The following is a 24,810-nucleotide window of genomic DNA, read 5'->3' on the forward strand; positions in this document are numbered from 1 at the left end:
ACTCTGGCGGCCAGCACCGTCGAAGGCGTGCCGCGCCACCTTTCCGTGGCTGGCATGGTGTCCTCGGAGCCCACCCCGCCGTCTGTGCTGCTTTCCGCAGACCCCCTGCCCGTCAAAGGCTGTCCGACCTGGCTGTTGACCTGGGCACCCCCACGGGCCTGCAATTGGCTGTTATTCAAACCACAGCCCCATCCCCTTTGCCCCCCCGCGTCCCGCCATTGGTCGGCACCCCACGCCTTCTCGACCGCCCCGCCAGTCTGGGCCCGCCGCCCGACCGTGATGCATGCCCGCCCCCAGTCTCTTGTGGGTTGCGTGCATTGGATTCCATTCCTTCCTCCCGCCCTATGGACCCTCTCGGCAAACCCATGCATGCTTTTGGCAGCGAGATGCCACACCCAATGCTTTATCCTCTTGCAACATCTGCTGCCCTGACCCCATCATGCCAATTGGAAGCTGCGCTTTCTCTTGCAGCTAGTACAGTGCGCGACCCCATGCTTGATCCCCCTGTCGCGGGGCTTCCCGAGGCGCTGTCCGACAACTCTGGGGTGCCAGCCCGACGAATCTAGCGGGACCCGCACCCACCCATGCTGACCAACCCTCTCCCATGCATGGCTCGGGCCCACTCGAACGCGCTGATTGCCCGCCTCCCTCTGCGTCCATGCAGCTACCCTCCCAGCTCCCTCCCTTCACGTCGAACGGTCTAACATCTTGCCCCATTCTGGATCACGTGCTGGGTTACCTGAACTCTATCAGGATGCGTTCCACCCCCATCCTCGACACGCCATCTACTCGTCGCAAGCGTGGTGAAGTGCCCCCGAACTTCACGCCGCGTCGCAGTGGATGACTTGCCAAGAATGATCAAGGCCTTGATTCGGAGACGAAGGCGAAACGTGTTCTGCTGCGGTGCCTTGGGCTCCTCGGTGAGGATGAGCCCATTTCTAATGCGATCCTTGACAGATACCACAAGCTCTTTGCTAAGCCGCTCGCCGGCGACATCGTTCTGGCATTCGCGGACTTCCTCGGTTGGTGCGTCCCCCCGGCCTACTGGATAGCCTGACTCCGGCCACGCCTCGCCTCGTCAAGGTCTGAGGTGGCCATGCCTCCCTGCCCAACGCCCCCTGTTTTTATGGATCACAAACTTCTCATAGAGTTTTGGAACATGCGCGAGCTTAACTGCCGTGCCAAGCGCACTGCCGTCCGTTCGGTTGTCTCTTCGGCAGACCCATGTATTGTGTGTCTCTCTGAAACTAAGCTCAGTTCCGTTTCGTCGTCGGCTTTGATGGAAACCCTGGGTGCTTCCTTTGTGGATTTCTTTTTTCTCCCGGCCACTGACACCCGTGGCTGTGTTCTCTTGGCCTGGCGCAGCGACCGCGTCTCCCTCGCTAACCCCATCGTTGGGGTCTACCACATATCGGCCACCGTCTCTCGTGGTCCTGATTCCACCCCCTGGTGGCTCACGTCTGTCTACGGGCCACAGGCCGTGGCCGAGAAGCTCGCCTTCGTGTCTGAGCTCCACGAGCCGCGAGACATCATTGCTGGTCCATGGCTCATTGGCGGCGATTTCAACCTGGTCACCTCGAGCGCTGATAAGAGCAATGGCAACATCAACCAGCGCACCTCTGGCCGATTCCGGAGATTCATTGCCGATCATGGCCTCCGTGACATCTACCTACACGGGAGACGATACACATGGTCTAACGAGCAGGCCATCCCCACGCTTGTCCGTAATGATCGAGTTCTCTGCACCCCTTCCTGGGAGACCTTGCACCCTCACCACCTCCTTCGCTGCATGGCCACTGCCACCTCGGAACATTGCCCCCTGCTGATCGATTGTGCTCCCCAGAGCCTGGGTAAGCGCAGATTCCACTTCGAACGATTCTAGCCGAAACTTGATGGCTTCATCTCCATGGTTCAGGAGGCTTGGTGCTCTATCCCGCCAGACCCAGACCCATTTCGGCGCTCATTCAGCAGGTTGAAAGCCACCGCTTGCCGTCTCCAGAGCTGGGGGACGCACACCATGGGCAACATCTCTTTGCAGTTGCAAATCGCGCGCGAGATCATCTACTGCCTAGACGTCGCGCAGGACACCAGGTCCCTCTCGACTGCCGAAGGCTGGCTGCGCCATGAGCTTAAACGTGCCTACCTCGGCATCGCGTCTCTGCAGCACTCCATCCTTCACCAGCCTGTGCGCCTCGGCTGGCTCAGGGAGGGAGACACCAATTCCGCATTCTTCAAGATCCACACTGCCCACCGCGCCCAAAAGAACCATATGGTGAGCATCAAGGTCGGCTTTGAGACCGTCTCTGACGAGGCGGCCATGTCCAAGGCAGCCTTTGAGCACTTCACGTCTATCCCAAGCTCTTCCACTCACCGTGATCACTCCATCGACCTTGATGGTGTCGATCATCGCCACTTTGACCTCATGGATCTCGAGCGGCCTTTTACTGAGGACGAAATCTGGCGCGCCTTCAAGCTGCTGCCCACAGGAAAGGCGCCTGGCCCCGATGGGTTCACGGCTGAGTTCTTGCGCTCCTGCTAGCCGGTTATCAAGGTCGACATTTGTGCTGCATTCGACAAGCTCTATGCTATGAATGGTCGCGGCTTCCACAAGCTTAATGAAGCCCTGATCACCTTACTCCCCAAGAAGCCCGATGCCGCAACGCTCTCTGATTATAGAACCATCAGTCTGATTCACATCGTGGGCAAGCCTTTGCGAAAGTTCTCTATCTCCGCTTGGCGCCCCAGATGGGCCAGCTTGTCTCGGTCAACCAAAGCGCGTTCATTGCCGGGCGCAGCGTGCATGACAATTTCCTCTTGGTGCAGCAAACTGCGCGCTTACTGCATAATCTCAAGGCCCCGGAATCATGCTTAAGCTTGACATCGCCAAGGCCTTCGACACCATTTCCTGGGCCTTCCTTCTCCAAGTTCTCTGCCACCTTGGTTTTGGGCGCCGGTGGTGTGAGTGGATCAGCATCCTCGTCTCCACGGCGACCACACGCGTCCTCATCAACGGCAACCCCGGACCGCCAGTCGATCACGCGTGTGGCCTGCGGCAGGGCGACCCTGTCTTCCCCTCCTTTTTGCCATTGTGATCGACACTCTCTACTCCCTTATGCAGCATGCGCTCAATGCTGGCATGTTGCATCGACTCACAGCTCGACACGCGACATCGAGCATTTCTCTCTTTGTCAATGACGTCGTGATCTTCTGCCACCCGACCACCATCGAGTTCGCCACCATCCGGGCACTCCTTCAGATCTTTGGCGAGGCCTCCAGGCTCCACACGAACTTCCTTAAGTGCTCGGCCACCCCGATCCGGTGCGATGACGACGTGAACCTGGCCGTCGCCTCCATGCTGGCTTGCGTGGTCACCTCGTTCCCCATCATCTACTTGGGCCTTCCTCTATCTATCCATAAGATGCCAGCCTCTGCCCTGCTCCCCCTGGTGGATAAACTCGTGCGGAAGCTCGCAACTTGGAAGGCGACGCTTCTTTCCCGCGGCGAACGGCTGGCTCTGGTGCGGCATGTGCTCTCCGCCATGCCCGTCCACATCCTTATGGCAATCGCTATCACCCCAACGATTCTTCGGAAGATCACGCGCGTCATCCGCGACTTCCTTTGGCATGGGCGCAAGGATGCCCGCACTGGCAGCTGCCTGGTCAACTGGCCCCGCGTCTGTCGCCCTCTCGAGCTTGGCGGTCTTGGCGTGCGTGACCTGCATCGTGTGGGCATCTCCCTGCGTTGCCGTTGGCTCTGGCTCAGGGCCACCGATCCCTCTCGCCCATGGCACCACCTTCATCTCCCCAGCGACGAGGTCACTGCCCAGTTCTTCCACGCCTCCACTTCCTGGCAGCTCGGGAATGGCACGACATGCTTATTCTGGACCGACCACTGGCTCGGCGGGCAGTCGATCAATGAGCTTTCTCCCTCCCTCCTCCGGCTAGTTCCTCGCCGCCGGCGCTGCCACACTACGGTTTGCGCGGGCCTCGCACATCAATCCTGGATTGCCGACATCCATGGTAGCCTCGGACCCCAGGAGGTGCTCGAGTATGTCAGTGTTTGGCGTGCATTGCAAGCCACTACCCTCACCTCCGAGCCAGACCGCATCATATGGCGATGGACTTCCAATGGCGTCTACTCCGCTAGCTCGTGCTACAAAGCTCTCTTCCACGGTTCCACTTCATCCCCATGGTGGCGTCTTCTTTGGAAGAATTGGGCACCCATGAACAACAAAATCTTTCTCTGGCTTGCCTCCCTCAACAGGTGCTGGACGGCTGAGAGGCGGGCGCGCCATGGCCTCACCATCGACACGGTGTGCGCCTTATGCGCGCAAGAGAGCGAGTCCATTGACCACCTGCTCGCTGGGTGCGTCTTCTCCAGGATCACATGGCATGAAATCCTGTCGTGGTGCCGACTCATTACCCCACTGATGGATGGTGACACCACCTTCTTCACATGGTGGTCCAAGGCCGTTGATGAATCCCCGGGCTGCCTATGGAAGGGCCTCAACTCCATCATGGCACTCTCCGCTTGGTCCATTTGGAAGCACCGCAACGCGGTCATCTTCAAGAACCGGTGCCCCTCCACTGAAGACCTTATACGTTCGATTAAAGACGATGCCCGCCTCTGGGCTAAGGCGGGTGCCCGAGGGCTTGCTGCGATTATCCCTGTAACTTAAACCTTGTGTCTCGAGGTTGAGCATCCTCCTTCCCCCTGCTCCACCTTGCAACCTCTCAGATGCCGGCTTGTGTACGTCTGTGAGGGAGCATCCCTGTAACTTGTGTTCGCCCTTCTACATATCAATGAAATGATACGCTGCTAAGCGTATTCACCAAAAAAATCAAGAAAATAAACAAATAGATCCTGGGCATAAAACGTGTTAAATAATAACCAAGGATTGATGCTACTAAAAATTAACTAATTTTCAAATTCATGAATAACAATTGCAAGTAATTTTATAATTCAATACTAAATCAGCTCGCACTATCCTATTTTTAGTCACCTCAATCCTCGGTAATTTTAATACACCATTGTACCCATTATGTATATTTACTCTCTTAATTTGATTTAGTAAGTGTGTCTGGCCAACGGAAATTGCATGGTTGTATTGTGATGAATGAGACAATATTTGTAATGCATTAACGAGTCACTTAATTACAAGTTTTGCATATAAATACACGATTGTACCCGTCCGTCATCTTCCACACAACAGAAAAAAGTTTAGCAACCATGGCATACCATGTTGAAAGGACCTGCAGCTCCCCTGTCACTGGCCAATGCCATAAGAGTTCTTGTGTTCATGCTTCAACTTTCGCATAAATCCATCACTTTATTTTTTTAGTCTTACATAACCATACTGTTTGTGTTCAAAGGTTAAACCACATTGTAATAATTCATTGTTACTGTGCATGCACAACAGCGGGCAAGTTGATCTAGCCAGAGTTGTTGGGCAGGAAGGGCAAGGAGGCAAAAGATGTGATTGAGAAAGAGAGACCTTCCACCGATGCGATTTACGTTCCCCAAGATGCAGTTGTTACTGGTGACTACTGTTGCAATCGCGTTAGGATCTTCGTGGCCGCCACACCCAATGGTGACTATGTAAACGCCAAGGTGATTGCGGTTCCAAGAGTTGGGTGATTCACATGCTATATGATCAGAGGATGCATCAACTGATGGCATGAAATATATCTTAGTAGTTTCATGTTATGGGAAATAAAAGTAATGGCCTTATATTAATAAAGCATTCTCTCTTTTGCTAGGATCTTGCAAGCAGATTTGTTCCCCTTTTATGCTCTATTTAATTATAAAATGTCTCCTATTATAATGGGCGTAGGTCTAAGGGGCTAGTGGGGTGTTGGGCCCACACGGGAGGAGATTAACCTAACATTCTCCCCCTTGATCTCAACCTTACTTTTAACCATGTATTTTTACTTTACTCGTTTCATCACAGATCAGTACATAGAACATGTTTCATCATCACAACTCAATTGCTGATAGAATCAGATAGCTACAACATACCTCTCTGTTTTGAAACAAATCCATTCCTTTTGGGCCTCTCATGATCCAGGAATCATAGGCTTTCCCTTAAACCCATGCCGGCTAAGTGTTCCTTGAACACATTAGGTGGTAAGCCTTTCGTGAGAGGATCCGCAAGCATATCCTTTGTCCTTATATGCTCGAGACTTATAGTGTGATCCTGGATTTTATCTTTCACAACATAATACCTTATCTCTATTGTTTTGGCAACATTACTCGACTTGTTGTTGTGAGCATAGAATACTGCGGGTTGGTTTTCACAATACATCTTTAGTGGTTCGTGAATGCAATCTACCATTTTCAAGTCGGGTATAAATTTCTTTAACCATATCGCCTGCCCCATGGCCTCATAACATGCTATGAATTCTGCATACATCATGGACGATGCAACTATTGACTGTTTGGAGCTTCTCCATGAAATAGCCCCTCCAGCGAGAGTGAACACATATTCTGACGTGGATTTTCTATCATCTCTGTCCCCCGCAAAATCTGCGTCTGAATACCCTCTTATCTCTAGGGAATCCGATCTTCTGTATGTTAGCATGAGGTCCTTCATGCCTTGCACATAACGCAAAGCTTTCTTTACCATCTTCCAGTGCTCTATGTCTGGATTGTCTTGGTGGTGATAAAAGCTAAGTTAGGGGCGAGTGCACACTTGTGCATACCGTAAGCTTCCAATAGCCGAAGCATATGGTACTGCTTTCATTTGATCGATCTCGTACTGGTTCTTGGGACATTGGAATTTCACAAAACTCTCGCCCTTGACTATAGGAGCAGGTGTGGCTTTACTCGCACGCATATTATACTTTTTAAGAACCTTTTCTAAATATGCCTTCTGCGATAGTCCTAAAACTCCATTTTTCCTATCTCGGTGAATTTCTATGCCCAAAACATATGATGCTTCACCAAGATCTGTTATATCAAAATTTGAGGACAAGAATTTCTTTGTTTCTTGTAGAAGACTAACATCACTGCTAGCAAGCAAGATATCATCCACATACAAGATTAGGAAAATATATTTCCCATTTTTAAACTTTGCATAAATGCATTTGTCCTCAATATTCTCTTTAAATCCAAAAAATTTATTTGTTTCATTAAACTTTAGATACCACTGTCTAGAGGCTTGTCTTAATCCATAAATGGATTTCTTCAGGCGGCATCCCATATCTTCCTTGCCTTCCATGTTAAAACCCTTGGGTTGTTTCATGTAAACCTTTTCTTTTAAATCCTCATTCAGAAATGTCATCTTTACATCCATTTTATGTAACTCTAAATCAAAATGTGCAACTAATGACATTATGATTCTGAAGGAATCCTTACATGAGACTGGGGGAAATGTCTCATTGTAATCTATCCCTTCTCTTTGTGTAAATCCTTTTGCCACAAGTCGTGCTTTATACTTTTCTACATTTCCTTTAGAGTCATACTTGGTTTTGTAGACCCATTTATAGCCTACTGTTCTGGCTCCTCTAGGAATATTTGTAAGTCCCAAACATCTTTGGAACTCATCGACTTCATCTCGTTTTCCATTGCCTCCAGCCACGTTGATGAGTGAGGGCTTCTCATGGCTTCTTCATATGATGTGGGATCTTTTTCCGTACGAACTATTATGTGTTATAAACTTTATAATCAGTAGAAATAGCTGACTTTTTGTGTCTTGTAGACCGTCTAAGGGTCTCAACTTCTGGCACATCTTCTAAAAGTGGTTGCTGCTCCCCCCTTTCATGCCCAACAACGGATTCAGTCGGCTCCTGATGGACAGCTTCCGGATCTTCTCCCATAGTTGTCATGGGTGGAGTTGCAACAGGTGCTTGCACCGCAACCTCAGGGATTGATGGTGTGGTTATAGTAGGTAGTGAGAAATATGGCTCTTGAATCATCGAATTAGTTGCATGCACCCTCTTCTCCTCAAGATCAATTTTCCGAGCTGCCATGCTCCCCCTCATCATTTCATCCTCTAAGAAGGCTGCATGTCTTGCTTCTTCAAACTTTGTGTATCAGTCTGAACAGTAGAAACGACAACCTTTTGATCTACCAGGATAGCCAATGAAGTGACAGCTGATTGTTTTGGGATCTAACTTCGCAATATTTGGATTAAACACTTTCGCCTTAGCTGGGCTCCCCCAAACTCTCAAGTGCTGTAGAGAGGGTACTCTTCCTGTCCACAGCTCGTATAGTGTTTTGGGCATTGATGACCCACAAGTATAGGGGATCAATTGTATCTCTTTTCGATAAGTAAGAGTGTAAAACCCAACAAGGAGCAGAAGGAAATGACAAGTGGTTTTCAGCATGGTAATGTCTGCAAGTGCTGAAATTATAAGTAGCGGAGTAGTTTGATAGCAAGGTAATTTGTAACGAGCAAGTAACGATAGTAGTAACAAAAGTGCAGCAAGGTAGCCCAATCCTTTTGAGGCAAAGGACAGGCCAAAAAGGTCTCTTATGATAAGAAAAGTGCTCTTGAGGGTACACGGGAATTTCATCTAGTCACTTTCCCCATGTTGGTTCGATTTGTGTTCGCTACTTTGATAATTTGATATGTGGGTGGACTGTTGCTTAGGTGTTGTTCTTACTTTTACAAACCTCCTACTTATGACCAACCCTCCCGCAAGCATACGCAACTACGAGAAAAAGTATTAAGAATAAATTCTAACCATAGCATTGAACTTTTGGATCCAATCGGTCCCTTACGGAATAGCACATAAACTGGGGTTTAAGCTTCTGTCACTCTCGCAACCCATCATCTAATTGCTACTCTACAATGCATTCCCTTAGGCCCAAATATGGTGAGGTGTCATGTAGTCGACGTTCACATGAAACAACTAAGGGAAACACAACATACATACTATCAAAATATCGAATACATATCAAGTTCACATGATTACTTGCAACATGATTTCTCCCATGACCTCAAGAACAAACGTAACTACTCACAAATGATAATCATGCTCAAGATCAAAGGGGTATTAAATAGCATATTGGATCTAAACATATAATCTTCCACCAAATAAACCATATAGTAATCAACTACAAGATGTAATCAACACTACCAGTCACCCACAAGCACCAATCTATAGTCTTGGTAAGAAGATTGAACACAAGAGATGAACTAGGGTTTGAGATGAGATGGTGCTGTTGAAGATGTTGATGGAGATTGCCCTCCGCAAGATGGGAGAGTTGTTGGTGATGATGATGACGATGATTTCCCCCTCCGGGAGGGAACTTCCCCCGGCGGAATCACTCCGCCGGAGGGCAAAAGTGCTCCTGCCCAAGTTCCGCCTCGAGACGGCGGCGCTCCGTCCTGAAAGTCCTCTGATATGTCTCCAACGTATCTATAATTTTGATTGTTCCATGCTGTTATATTTATCAATCTTGGATGTTTTATAGTCATTTTATATCATTTTTTGGTACAAACCTATTGACATAGTGCCAAGTGCCAGTTGTTGTTTTTTTTTCATGTTTTTTACATCACAGAAAATCAATATCAAATGGAATTCAAATGCCACGAAACTCTACAGAGATTTTTTATGGACCAAAAGGGACATAACGGGCCATGGCTGTGCCTGGGGGTGCTCCGAGGAGAGCACAACCCACCAGGGCGCGCTAGGAGGCCCAGGCGCGCCCTGGTGGGTTGTGCCCACCTCGGGTACTCCCCGGACCGCCTCTTTGCTCTATAAATACCCCAATATTCCAGAAATCCTAGGGGAGTGGATGAAATATTGATCCAGCCGCCGCATAGTCCAGAACCACCAGATCTAATCTAAACACCATCTCGGATGGGGTTCACCACCTCCATTGGTGCCTCTCCGATGATGCGTGGGTAGTTCTTTGTAGTCCTTCGGGTCCGTAGTTAGTAGCTAGATGGCTTCCTCTCCTCTATCTTGATTCTCAATACACTGGTCTCTTGGAGATCCATATGATGTAACTCTTTTGCGGTGTGTTTGTTGGGATCCGATGAACTTTGAGTTTAAGATCAGATCTATCTTTTTATATCCATGAAAGTATTTGAGTTTCTTTGATCTCTTTTATGCATGATTTCTTATAGCCTCATATTTATTCTCCAATATTTGGGTTTTGTTTGGCCAACTTGATCTATTTATCTTGCAATGGGAAGAGGTGCTTTGTAGTGGGTTCGATCTTACGGTGCTTGATCCCAGTGACAGAAGGGGAACCGACACATATGTATCGTTGCTATTAAGGATAAAACGATGGGGTTTATTTCTACATAAATAGATCTTGTCTACATCATGTCATCATTCTTATTGCATTACTCCGTTTCTCCATGAACTTAATACACTAGATGCATGCTGGATAGCGGTCGATGTGTGGAGTAATAGTAGTAGATACAGGCAGGAGTCGGCCTACTGATCTTGGACGTGATGCCTATATAATGATCATTGCCTGGATATCGTCATGATTATTAGAAGGTTTATCAATTGCCCAAAAATAATTCGTTTACCCACCATTTGCTATTTTTTCTCAAGAGAAGCCACTAGTGAAATCTACGCCCCCCGGGTCTCTTTCTCATATTATTTGCCTTTGCGATCTACTTTTCCTTTGCATTTATTTTCAGATCTACTAAACCAAAAAATACAAAAATACCTTGCTACAATTTATTCTTATTTATTTTATTTGGCATTCAATCTATCAATCTACTACAAAATTACCTCACGTCTGTTTGCCTATCTTGAGGCGTCGTACCCCGGAAGGGATTGACAACCCCTTTAACACGTCGGGTTGCGAGAAGTTGTTATTTGTGTGCAGGTGATGTTTACGTTGTGTTGCTTGGTTCTCTACTGGTTCGATAACCTTGGTTTCACATCTGAGGGAAATACCTACCGCCGCTGTGTTGCATCATCCCTTCCTCTTTGGGGGAATACCGACGTAGCTTCAACCGAAATCATCCTCTCCTTATTTTTTCTAGGTCAAAATGACTTATATACCAGAAGATGGGCACCAGAGGTGGGCCTGGGTGAGCACAACCCACCAGGGCGCGCCTGGGCTCCTTGGCGCGCCCAGGTGGGTTGTGCCCACCTGGTGGGCCCCCTGATACCTATTCATCGTATCTACTTTTCCAAACACTTTTCACCTTGTTTTGGACTCTAACTTGCATGATTTGAATGGAACTAACCTGGACTGACGCTGTTTTTAGCAGAATTACCATGGTGTTATTTTTGTGCAGAAACAAAATTTCTCGGAATGACCTAAAACTTCATGGAGAATATTTTTGGAATTTATAAAAAATACCGGCGAAAGAATCAACATCAGGGGGCCCACACCCAGTCCATGAGGGTGGGGGCCGCGCCCACCCCCCTAGGGCGCGCCCCATGTCTCGTGGGCCCCATGAGACTCCACCGACCTCAACTCCAACTCTCTCTCTATATATATATTCACATTCGGGGAGAAAAATGAGAGAGAAGGATTCATCGTGTTTTACGATACGAAGCCGCCGCCAAGCCCTAATCTCTCTCGGGAGGGCTGATCTGGAGTCCGTTCGGGGCTCCGGAGAGGGGAATCCGTCGCCATCGTCATCATCAACCTTCCTCCATCACCAATTTCATGATGCTCACCGCCGTGCGTGAGTAATTCCATCATAGGCTTGCTGGACGATGATGGGTTGGATGAGATTTATCATGTAATCGAGTTAGTTTTGTTAGGGTTTGATCCCTAGTATCCATTATGTTCTGAGATTGATGTTGCTATGACTTTGCTATGCTTAATGCTTGTTACTAGGGCCCGAGTGCCATGATTTTAGATCTGAACCTATTATGTTTTCATGAATATATGTGAGTTCTTGATCCTATTTTGCAAGTCAATAGTCACCTACTATGTGTTATGATCCGGTAACCCCGAAGTGACAATAATCGGGACCACTCCCGGTGATGACTATAGTTTGAGGAGTACATGTATTCACTAAGTGCTAATGCTTTGTTCCGGTACTCTATTAAAAGGAGGCCTTAATATCCCTTAGTTTCCAATAGGACCCCGCTGCCATGGGAGGGTAGGACAAAAGATGTCATGCAAGTTCTTTTCCATAAGCACGCATGACTATATTCGGAATACATGCCTACATGAACTGGAGATAGTTCTGTGTCACCCTATGTTATAACTATTGCATGAGGAATCGAATCCGACATAATTATCCATCACTGATCCAATGCCTACGAGCTTTTCACATATTGATCTTTGCTTAGTTACTTTTCCGTTGCCATTGTTACAATTACTACAAAACCAATACTGTTACTTTTGCCACCGTTACCGTTACTTCCATATTACTTTTCTACTAAATACTTTGCTGCAGATATTAAGTCTTTCAGGTGCAGTTGAATTGACAACTCAACTGTTAATACTTGAGAATATTCTTTGGCTCCCCTTGTGTCGAATCAATAAATTTGGGTTGAATACTCTACCCTCGAAAACTATTGCGATCCCCTATACTTGTGGGTTATCAAGACTATTTTTTGGTGCCGTTGCCAGGGAGCATAGCTCTATTCTTTGAGTCACCTGAGATTTATATCTGTTGATCACTATGAAGAACTTGAAAGATGAAAGAACCAAGATTTATCCCTCAACTATGAGGGGAGGTAAGGAACTGCCATCTAGCTCTGCACTTGATTCACCTTCTGTTATGAGTAAATTTGCGACACCTACACATGATATTGATTCTGATATGTCGCATGTTATTGATGATGCCATTTCTTCTTTACATGATGCTTATGATGAAACTACTTCTATGCTTGATAATACTGTGCCACTAGGTGATTTTCTGGATGAACAACTTGCTAGGATTAGAGAGAATGAAATTATTGAAACTGATAATATTGATGAAAGTGATGATGAAGATTCTCCCCTAGATATGAATTGCCTGTTGTGCCTAAGGGTTATGTTATGGATGAAGAAACTGCTAGAGACTTTTTAGCGTGCAATGATAGATATGATCTTAAGAAACTGTTAGCTAAGCTGAAAGAAAAATCCTTGAATGCTAGAATGAAACATGACCTTGCTTTTGCCTGTATTTCTGATAAGGATTATGATTTCTCTGTCGATCCTGAGTTAATTACTTTGGTTGACTCTGATCCTTTTTATGGCTATGAATCTGAAACTGTTGTGGCACATCTTACTAAATTAAATGATATAGCCACCCTATTCACTAATGATGAGGAAACTCGCTATTACTTTATCCTTAAGTTATTTCCGTTCTCATTAAAGGGTGATGCTAAAATATGGTTTAATTCCCTTGATCCTGGTTGTGTGCGTAGTCCCCAGGATATGATTTATACTTCTCTGCTAAATATTTCCCCGCTCATAAGAAACAAGCTGCCTTAACGGAAATATATAATTTTGTGCAAATTGAAGAAGAGAGTCTCCCACAAGCTTCGGGGAGGCTTCTCTGATTACTTAATGCTTTGCCTGATCATCCTCTCAAGAAAAATGAAATACTTGATATCTTTTATAATGGACTAACCGATGCTTCCAGAGACCACCTGGATAGTTGTGCTAGTTGTGTTTTCAGGGAAAGAACTGTTGATTAAGCTGAATTGCTATTAAATAATATGTTGAGTAATGAAAATGATTGGACAATTCTTGAACCAACTCCTCAGCCAACTCCTAAGAAAAGGCGTATTCTATTTCTCAGTCCTGAAGATATGCAAGAGGCCAAGAAATCTATGAAAGAAAAAGATATTAAAGCTGAAGATGTTAAGAATTTACCACCTATTGAAGAAAATACATGGTCTTGATAACCCGACACAGGTAGTAAAGGTAAATTATCTCTATAGATTTGATGAAGGTGATATTCCTCGTAATAAGTCTGCTAGCCAATGCTTGGATGAGTCTGATAGTTTTATGGTTAAACAAGAAGACTTCAATGCTTATGTTGGTAGACAATTGAAATGCAATGCTTATATGATCGAACACTTGAGTGATTATATGTCTAGAGTTAAAGGTGAACTTAAACTTATTAGTAAACATGCTTCTATGGTTACCACTCAAGCAGAACAAGTACTTAAGGCTCTGAATGATTTGCTCAATGAATTATATAATAAGAAAAATGATAATGTTGTTAGAGTTGTGACTAGAGGGGGTAAAATGACTCAGGAACCTTTGTATCCTGAGGGCCACCCCAAGAGAATTGAGCAAGATTCTCAGAGAACTAATGTTGATACACCTAGTTCTTCTAAGAGAAAGAAAAAGAAAAATGATAGGACTTTGCATGATTCTAGTGAACCTGTTGTTGACACACCTGAGAATCCTAATGATATTTCTATTTCTCATGCTAAAACACAATCTGGTAATGAACATGAACCTAGTGATAATGTTAATGATGATGTTCATGTTGATGCTCAACCTAGCAATAACAATGAAGTAGAAATTGAACCTGTTGTTGATCTTGATAACCCACAATCAAAGAATCAACGTTATGATGAGAGAGACTTTGTTGCTAGGAAGCAGGGTAAAGAAAGAGAACCTTGGGTTCAAAAACCCATGCCTTTTCCTCCTAAACCATCCAAGAAAAAGGATGATGAGGATTTTGAGCACTTTGCTGAAATGATTAGACCTATCTTTTTGCGTATGCGTTTGACCGATATGCTTAAAATGAATCCTTATGCTAAGTACATGGAAGATATTGTTACAAATAAAAGAAAGATATCGGAGGCTGAAATTTCCACCATGCTTGCTAATTATACTTTTAAGGGTGGAATACCAAAGAAACTTGGAGATCCAGGAGTACCAACTATACCATGCTCCAGTAAAAGAAACTATGTTAAAACTGCTTTATGTGATCTTGGAGCCAGTGTTAGTGTTATGCCTCTCTCTTTATATCGTAGACTTGATTTGAATAAGTTGACACCTATTGAAATATCTTTGCAAATGGCTGATAAATCAACTGCTATACCTGTCGGTATTTGTGAGGATGTGCCTGTTGTGGTTGCAAACGTTACTATTTTAACAGACTTCGTTATTCTTGATATTCCCGAGGATGATAGTATGTCTATTATTCTTGGTAGACCCTTTTTGAATACTGCAGGGGCTGTTATTGATTGCAACAAAGGCAATGTCACTTTTCATGTTAATGGTATTGAGCATACGGTACACTTTCTGAGGAAACAACCTCAAGTCCACAGTATTAATTATATTGGAAAAACTTCAACGATTACTATTGGAGGTTTTGAATTTCCTCTTTCTACCGTCAAGAAGAAATATGATATTCTAATTGTTGGGGATGTGCATATCCCCGTTGAGGTAACTTAGTGTTATTCAAAAATTCTCCAGTTTCATGCGATTCGAAAAGAGTTTGTTAACAAGACTTGATCAACCTTGTTAGTGGATTCCTTTTGATGAGCATGAGATGGATGAAGTTAGAAAGCACAACTCTCTGTACCCTCCTTTTACTTTCTGTTATTTAGATTAAATAAAGCAAAAATAGTATTTTCTGTCTGTTTTCTGAATTATCCTTGCAATAAAAAATACCCCAAAAATAAAAGTTCTCCAAATGTCCTGAAAATTTTGGATGATTTTTTAGAATTATTGGCACTGAGAACACACCAGGGGGCCTTACCACCTGGCCACGAGGGTCCAGGGCGCGCCCCCTGCCTCGTAGACCCCACGTGGGCCCCCTACACTGTAACATCCCAAATTTTCAATTTGGAATGTTATACATTAGGTCATCATTGCATATCATATTTTATTGCATTTTGGCTTGATCCTCGAAATCCTAAGCAACTCAAGGACCCTCGGAGAGAGAGTTGGGGATTTCACTGTTTTCATATTTGAATTTTATCAAATATTGAAACGAGGATTTTTTTGGTTTTAATTATTTTTCTCTCCGAAAATATTTCATGTTAAAATATATGAGAGGAGATAATATGACTTCTCCAAAAGAAATGAAATATTGGAGGAAAAATATTAAAATCAAATATTTGCTTTTATTCGGATTTTATTGCAATTTTATTTGCATTAGAAAAATTGCACGTTTTCAAAATTGCATTTTAGGTCCAAGAAAATGTTCATCTTGTTCTAAATATTTTATTTAGACGGTGAGAATCTGTTTTGGCATTTCTAGATTTTTATTTATTTTTCTAGGATTTATTTTCGTCGGAACGTTTTTTTAAAGAGAGAAGCCCGCCGGACCGAACTGGGCCGAGGCCCAGTTGGCCCAGCCGTCACCGCGCCGCCGTCTCCCTCGCGGAGACCGCGACCAGCACGCCGCCGCTCGCCGAGGCCGAGCCGGCCACGCCTCCCTGCCCCCTCCCATAAGCCACCCTCCCCCTTTAAAAGCCGACCCGACCCCCCTAGAGCCCCAAGCCGCAGCCGCCGCCGCCCGCTCGCCGCTCCGCCGCCCTGCGCCGACGCCGCCGCACGCCGCTGCCGCTACCGCCGCCGAGCCGCCCCGCGCCACCCCACGCCACCCCGCGCCGCCCCGCCGCACCCCGCTGTTGCCCGCGCCGCCACCCCGCTCGCCGGAAGCCGCCGAAGCCGCGCCGGAGTTCGAATCTCGCCGTCCGGTTTTTTTGGTTTAGGTAAAACCGTCGGTTTTTTAGAAAAAACCCTAGTTTCGGTTTTTTAGAACGGTTCGCTAGTTTTCTCGGTTTAGTTACTTAGCGGACGTTCGTCCGTACATTTGTTTTAACGAACGGTGTTCACTCGTTAGCCACAGACAGCGAACGTTCATTCGTTAGCCTATTCATCAGTTTTTTTCCTTTTTCGGATTTTCCGCGATTATTTTCGATTGCGATTTCTGATCCGATTTTCGTTTTAGTTTATCTTTTCGCTCGTTTATCGGAATCAGGTGATTCAAGCGCCTAGATCTTCGTCTCGAAGCCCTGTTTCGGTTTAACCAACTTGAACAAGATTTTGATACAGTAAAATTTGACTTTAGTCCAGATTAGTAATCAGATCTTGTTTCTTTCGTAGTTTGAGTTTCGTTGCTCCGTTCGATTCGATTCTTTTTGCAAACCGGAGTTCTTAAGTTGAACTCTCCGGTTAGATCTTCTTATTCGTGTTTTACCCATGCGTCTTTTCTTGATTGCTTATGTATGCTATTGTTTGTTTGCGATAGAACACCCGGAGTGCAAAGCATGCTACTACGAGTCTCTAGGTTTTGCGGATCATCAGCAAGGCAAGTAACACTTTGATCATACCCCTTTATCACCCAGTTTTTATGCAATAGTTTCAACCCTCAAACATTGCATGGTTAGGACTTGATAACATGTGGGATTGAGAAGTAGTTGATGAGGTAGAACCTATTGCCCTGTTATTATCAAACCCTTGGGAGTTACTTCTACTTATTGCTTATATTACTATGCTATGCTCGTAGACGTGGTTTGGGTGAGTGAATCCATGACAGATGTGAGATTATTAATTAATGGTTCAACTTAAGGTGGCAACTTTAATACACATCTGGGTGGATTGCTTGTCGGGCACCTGGAGAATCCAGTGTTGTCCTAGGATATCCCGGAGTACCCGTGTGATAATCCTAAGGTCTGCCACCCAGGCTCAAAGGGAACTGAGATATTTCATGCTAGAAACTTCCGTGTGCAGCCACAAGCTTTTATGGGCTCTAGCATAGTTGAGTAAGTTGCATGACCTCTTCCAGTGATAGGCTAGCAGATGTAGAGGGATGTAGGTTGGTACTGTCTACCCAGGGTTAGAGCCAATGCTTCTGAAAGACTGTGTCTCGGTCATCCGTTTCTCAAACACCATGTAGTGCGAGAAATCCAACGGAGGAGATCGAGTCTTGTGGGGAAAAGTGCGCAAACCTCTGCAGAGTGTACAAACTAATCATGGTTAGCAGTGTCCCCGGTTATGGACATCTTGAGTATCTACTATCTAGTACTTGGATTATCATATGTATCTCATCACTCTAAGTTAATATTGTTGGGTTGATAATTACTTTTAATTGGGATTGAGTTGGAGGAACCTTCTCAATGATGTTTCAACTACCATGATAGTTAAATAAAATCCATTCCTTTGTTGTAGGGGGAAATTGGCTTTTCGCAAAACTTTAACCATAGAGCTTTCCACCAGCCAAATATGCATGTAGTAATAGCATTATTCTGTTCTTGCTCTACTGTGTTATTCTGCTAGCATATTCCATGTGCTGACCCGTTTTCGGGCTGCAACATATTATGTTGTAGACTTTTCAGACGAGGAGTAAGGTTCGTTAGGTCATTGCCGTGCAGCTCAGCTATGCCGTTGGAGTTGATGGACTCGCTTTATCTTCCAAGCCTTCCGTTGTTATCGTATTAGATGGCCTTAAGCCATATTTATTGTAATAAGTTCTCTTTTGAGACATTCTATGTAATAAGTGTGTGATTGCTACGCTGTTATAAATCCTTCGAGTACTATGTGTGTCAGCATTACCGATCCAGGGATGACACTGAAGCACAGAGACTTGACCGTTTGAGGTCGGGTCGCTACAAGATGGTATCAGAGCACACGCTGAGTGTAGGACACGACCAGTAAGGTAAAGCCCTAGATCACTACTCTCTTCTCATTTCTGACTCCTCTCCATTTTCTACTCTTTAGGATGGCGAACGCAAGGAATAAGTTTGCAGAACCGGATGAAGAAGCACCTTTTGGACGACACTTGAAGGAAGTCACTAAGTACCTGAACATTAGAATACCAAGCTTCACCGAGACTTACAACGCCACTTTACCAGAAGAGGAGCGATGGATGATTCAAGTTCAAGTTCCAGGAAGGACATTCGCGCCAGTCACTAAACCCATAGAGTTTTCCTTTGATGCACCAACCTGGAGTCTAGGAAAGAGTATGGCGGCTCACATCACCATAGGACGCATTGGAGAAGATTACCATAAGGAGCTTAAGGATACTATCTACCAGATTTGTGGGCGCCGAGATGAGCAATGGGAGATGATCAGCACCCGGAAGGATAGATCAATCGCAGCTTTCATCCAGGAGTTAAACCAGCACATTCATCGCCAGGAGAACCAGATGTGCGTAGGCATGATAGATCTGAAGAAGGCGATGACAAGGATCGTAGAACTAGAGGAAGAACTCAAGGCTACTCGTGAAGATTATGAGGAGGAAATCGTCGTACTAGTGGAGAAGAATGAGATCTGGAAAGGAAGCTAGGAGTATTCATGGGAGACCCCGCGCCAGGAGGAGAAGACGATGGACCCAGAAGAGATTCGTTATGAGGACTACATCATCATCGACGACACCGACTCGGACCCCGACAGATAGTGATGATGACTATGAGATGGAAGCTGGAGCAGACATCTTGGAGTCCTTGACCGATCAATATTTCTAGTAGACCACCACATCAGTAGTAGTATTCCACCATGCTATATAGTATAGTCCGAGCAATTCTGTAATCGATAGTTAGATCAATTGTATGCCCTTGCTTGATTGATTGAGTGATATGATTGTGTTTGTCTCATGTGCATATGGGTAGTGTTTCTCTCACTAGACCTCATTCTATTCTATTCTCTTCCCTCTAAACCCTCAGATGCCTCCGAGACGTGACCCCGGATTTATCTTCCCACCGGAGCTCACTTAGTTGATCCAACAGCAGAATACAACTGATGCAGTTGTTAGTTCAGAACCAAGGCAACAACAACACAACAACCCACCACCGCACCACCAGTTGACAACTTAGCCCGCTTTCTGAGGTTGCAGCCGCCGGTGTTTTCCAGTAGCACCGAGCCGATAGTGGCAGATGATTGGCTCCGTAGGATTGGAATGGAGTTAACACACGCAGGATGTAATAGGATGCTGAGAAGGTGCATTTTGCCGCACATCAGTTGGATGGACCAGCAGCCTCATGGTGGGAGAATTACACAATCACCTACCCTATAGCCACTGTTACATGGGATCAGTTTCAACAAGCATTCCGCACCGCCCATGTCTCAACGGGAGCTATGAGCATGAAGAAGCGTGAGTTTCGCAACTTGCGCCAAGGGAACCGTACTGTGGGGCAGTACGTGGATGAATTTAGTAAGCTGTCTCGTTATGCCCCTGACGATGTGGCCACAGATGCCGTGAAGCAGGAGAAGTTTATGGAAGGGTTGAACGATGAGATGAGCATGCAATTGATGGTGGCAACATTTAACAACTACCAGGAGTTGGTAGACAAGGCTCTTATGATTGAAGGGAAGCAACAACAAATTGAGAGCTGCAAAAGGAAGTATGGACAAGGAAGGTACAACTCAGGAGCCCAACAGAAGCCTCGTCTAACCCCGAACTCGGGAGGACTTCTTCATAACCATGGAAGCCATAACCATGACGGAGGAAGTTCGCATAACCACAATGGTTCCAAGAATGGGACTGGGAACGGAACAAGCAACAATCAGAACCGCTCCAATCCAGCCACACCCGCGAAGAGAGACCTAAGTCACATTACTTGCTTCAAGTGCGGGAAGACTCGACACTATGCCACGGAGTGCCCAGAAGCGAAGAATGGAAATGGTAATGGGAGCGCTGGGAAGAAGCCCAATCCATTCAATAGAGGACAAGTGAACCACGTTAACGTGGAGGAGGTTGAAGGGCAGTGATGAACCACAAGTATAGGGGATCTATCATAGTCCTTTCGATAAGTAAGAGTGTCAAACCCAACGAGGATCAGAAGGAAATGATAAGCGGTTTCCAGCAAGGTATTCTCTGCAAGTACTGAAATAAGTGGTAAGAGATAGTTTTGTGATAGGATAATTTGTAACGAGCAACAAGTAACAGAAGTAAATAAAGTGCAGCAAGGTGGCCCAATCCTTTTTGTAGCAAAGGACAAGCCTGGACAAACTCTTATATAGAGAAAAGCGCTCCCGAGGACACATGGGAATATCGTCAAGCTAGTTTTCACCACACTCATATGATTCGCGTTCGGTACTTTGATAATTTGGTATGTGGGTGGACCGGTGCTTGGGTACTGTCCTTACTTGGACAAGCATCCCACTTATGATTAACCTCTATTGCAAGCATCCGCAACTACAACAAAAGTATTAAGGTAAACCTAACCATAGCATGAAACATATGGATCCAAATCAGCCCCTTACGAAGCAACACATAAACTAGGGTTTAAGCTTCTGTCACTCTAGCAACCCATCATCTACTTATTACTTCCCAATGCCTTCCTCTAGGCCCAAATAATGGTGAAGTGTTATGTAGTCGACATTCACATAACCCACTAGAGGAAAGACAACATACATCTCATCAAAATATCGAATCATCGAAAGACCTCATATAGCAGAAGATGGTCATCGGAGGGCCACCAGGGGGCCCACGAGGTAGGGGGCGCGCCCAGGGGGTAGGGCGCGCCCCCACCCTCGTGGGCAGGGTGTGGCCCCCCTGGTGAACTTCTTGCGCTCAATATTTATTATATAATCTGAAATTGACTTCCGTGAAGTTTCAGGACTTTTGGAGCAGTGCAGAATAGGTCTTTAATATTTGCTCCTTTTCCAGCCCAGAATCCCAACTGCCGGCATTCTCCCTCTTTATGTAAACCTTGTAAAATAAGAGAGAATAGGCATAAGTATTGTGACATAATGTGTAATAACAGCCCATAATGCAATAAATGTCGATATAAAAGCATGACGCAAAATGGACGTATTAACTCCCCCAAGCTTAGACCTCGCTTGTCCTCAAGCGAAAGCCGAAATCGAAAAATATGTCCACATGTTTAGAGATAGAGGTGTCGATAAAAATAAAATACGGACATGAGGGCATCATGATCATTCTTAGAACAACAACTTATATAATTCTTGTTATATGATTTCTTATGCTAGAGTAATAATTTCAATCACAATACCAAGTATGAATCGTAAACTTCATTGAAAACTAACAAACTATAATCTCGGTCATTGGAGCAATTGCAATTTATCATAACATAGGAAAGAGTCAATATATATAAGAGCTTTTCAGCAAGTCTACGTACTCAACTATCATATAGTCTTTCACAATTGCTGACACTCACGCAATACTTATGGGTATGTAGTTTTAATCGGACACAGAGAAAGATAGGGGCTTATAGTTTTGCCTCCCAATGTTTTACCTGAAGGGTAATGTCAACAATAATAGTTCATGAAAACTCACATCCAATTAGCCATATATACCAGGATCTTTCCAACATACTGTGCTTGCCAATAGATAAAATGTAAAAAGGAAGGTTGAAGATCACCGTGACACTTATGCAAGGTAGGAGATAAAAGTAAAAGATAGGCCCTTCGCAGAGGGAAGCAGAGGTTGTCATGCGCTTTTATGGTTGGATGCACAAAATCTTAATGCGAAAGAACGTCACTTTATATTGCCACTTGTGATATGGACCTTTATTATGCAGTCAGTCGCTTTTATTTCTTCCATATCACACGATCGTATAAAGCTTATTTTTCCCACACTAATAAGTCATACATATTTAGAGAGCAATTTTTATTGCTTGCACCGATGACAACTTACTTGGAGGATCTTACTCAATCCATAGGTAGGTATGGTGGACTCTCATGGCAAAACTAGTTTAAGGGTAGTTGGAAGCACAAGTAGTATCTCTACTTGGTGCGATGAATTTGGCTAGCATGAGAGGGAAAGGCAAGCTCAACCATGTTGGATGATCCATGACAATATAATTTATCTCAGATGTAAGAAAACATAACCCATTATGTTGTCTTCCTTGTCCAACGTCAACTCTTTTAGTATGTCATATTTTAATGAGTGCTCACAATCATAAAAGATGTCCAAGATAGTATATTTATATGTGAAGACCTCTCTTTCTTTATTACTTCCTATTAATTGCAACGATGACCAAAACTATGTTTGCCAACTCTCAACAACTTTTATTCATCATACTTTTTTCTATGTGAGCTCATTACTCTCCATAAGATCCACATGATCTCTTTGTTTCCCCCTTTTTTATTTATTTATTGCTCTTCTCTTTTATTCACTTAGGATCATGGCAAAATAATCAAGCCCTTGACTCAACACTAATCTTTATTATATATAGCTCACGGACTCAATTACATAGAAGGATCATAAAGCAAAACTCACTACTAGATCATACTAAGAATTTTTATTCTACTAGATCAAGATATTACCAAAAGGATCGAACTAGGAAAAACGGTAAAGATAAAAGTGATGGTGATACGATACCGGGGCACTCCCCCAAGCTTGGCAGTTGCCAAGGGGAGTGCCCATACCCATGTGATCATGTCTCCTTTATTGGTGAAGAAGGTGGAGTTATTGATGATGGATAGTCGCACATCGAGCATAGGAGGTCTTCTAACTTGCGGATAATGCCCTTGAGTGCGATGATATGCTCCTTCAACAAAATATTTTCACGTGTGAGATACTTATTTTGTATACGAGCTAACTCAATCATCTTGAAAGCTTCGATCTCTGTTGGGGTAAGAAGATTGTGATCAAGTTGAAGGGTGTCTTCTATTGTCGGAACTTGGTCCTCCATGGCCTTCTTGATCCCTTCATCCTTGTTAATCTCCATGGGTTCTTCTCTCTTCAGCTCTATCTTCATTAGCCAAGCATCATTGCCCTCATGGTTGGAAGAGGAGGGAGACGACATAGTGCCTGGCCTTGACAACCCTGACAGAAAATAGCTCGAAACAAAGACAAGAGATTTTTGCGTGATATGGGAGTCAAAACCTCCGGGAGATTATATAATGAATTTTTACCGACCAAAATACATGTCGTGTAAGAAAACGGAGTCCGGAAAGCACACGAGGTGCCCACGAGGTAGGGGGCGCGCCTAGGGGGGCAGGGCGCGCCCTCCACCCGCGTGGAGGCCTCGTGTCTTTCCCGGACTGCTACTTATTTTTCTATTTTTCTAAATATTCCAAAACAGAGAAATATTGCCTTAAAAACTGTTTTGGAGTCGGTTTACTTACCGTACCACATACCTATTCCTTTTCGGAGTCTGAAACATTCCGGAAAGTGTCCCTTATGTATTCCTCTGGGGTTACTGTTTCAATAACATTGGTTTCAACATTTATGGGATTACCTGAGATATAATGTTTGATTCTTTGACCATTCACCACCTTCGGATTTGTGCCTTCGAAGTTGTTGATTTTTATGGCACCGGAATGATAGACCTCCTCGATAACGTAAGGACCTTCCCATTTAGAGAGAAGTTTTCCTGCAAAAAATCTTAAACGAGAGTTGTATAACAATACATAATCACCTACATTAAACTCACGCTTTTGTATTCTTTTATCATGCCATCTTTTAACTTTTTCTTTGAACAACTTGGCATTTTCGTAGGCTTGGGTTCTCCATTCATCGAGTGAGCTAATATCAAATAACCTCTTCTCACCGGCAAGTTTAAAATCATAATTGAGCTCTTTAATAGCCCAATATGCCTTGTGTTCTAGTTCGAGAGGTAAGTGACATGCTTTTCCATAAACCATTTTATACAGAGACATACCCATAGGATTTTTATATGCAGTTCTATAGGCCCATAATGCATCATCAAGTTTCTTAGACCAATTTTTTCTAGATCTATTAACAGTATTTTGCAAAATTAATTTGAGTTCTCTATTACTCAATTCTACTTTACCACTAGACTGTGGGTGATAAGGAGATGCAATTCTATGATTAACATCATACTTACCAAGCATTTTACGGAAAGCACCATGAATAAAATGTGAACCACCATCAGTCATTAAATATCTAGGGACTCCAAATCTTGGAAAAATAACTTCTTTAAGCATCTTAATAGAAGTGTTATGATCAGCACACTAGTTGGAATAGCTTCTACCCACTTAGTAACGTAATCAACAACAACTAAAATATGTGTATGTCCATTAGAGGAAGGAAATTGT

This window comes from Triticum urartu, chromosome 7, assembly GCF_003073215.2.
Source record: "Triticum urartu cultivar G1812 chromosome 7, Tu2.1, whole genome shotgun sequence".
Classification (NCBI taxonomy): Eukaryota; Viridiplantae; Streptophyta; class Magnoliopsida; order Poales; family Poaceae; genus Triticum; species Triticum urartu.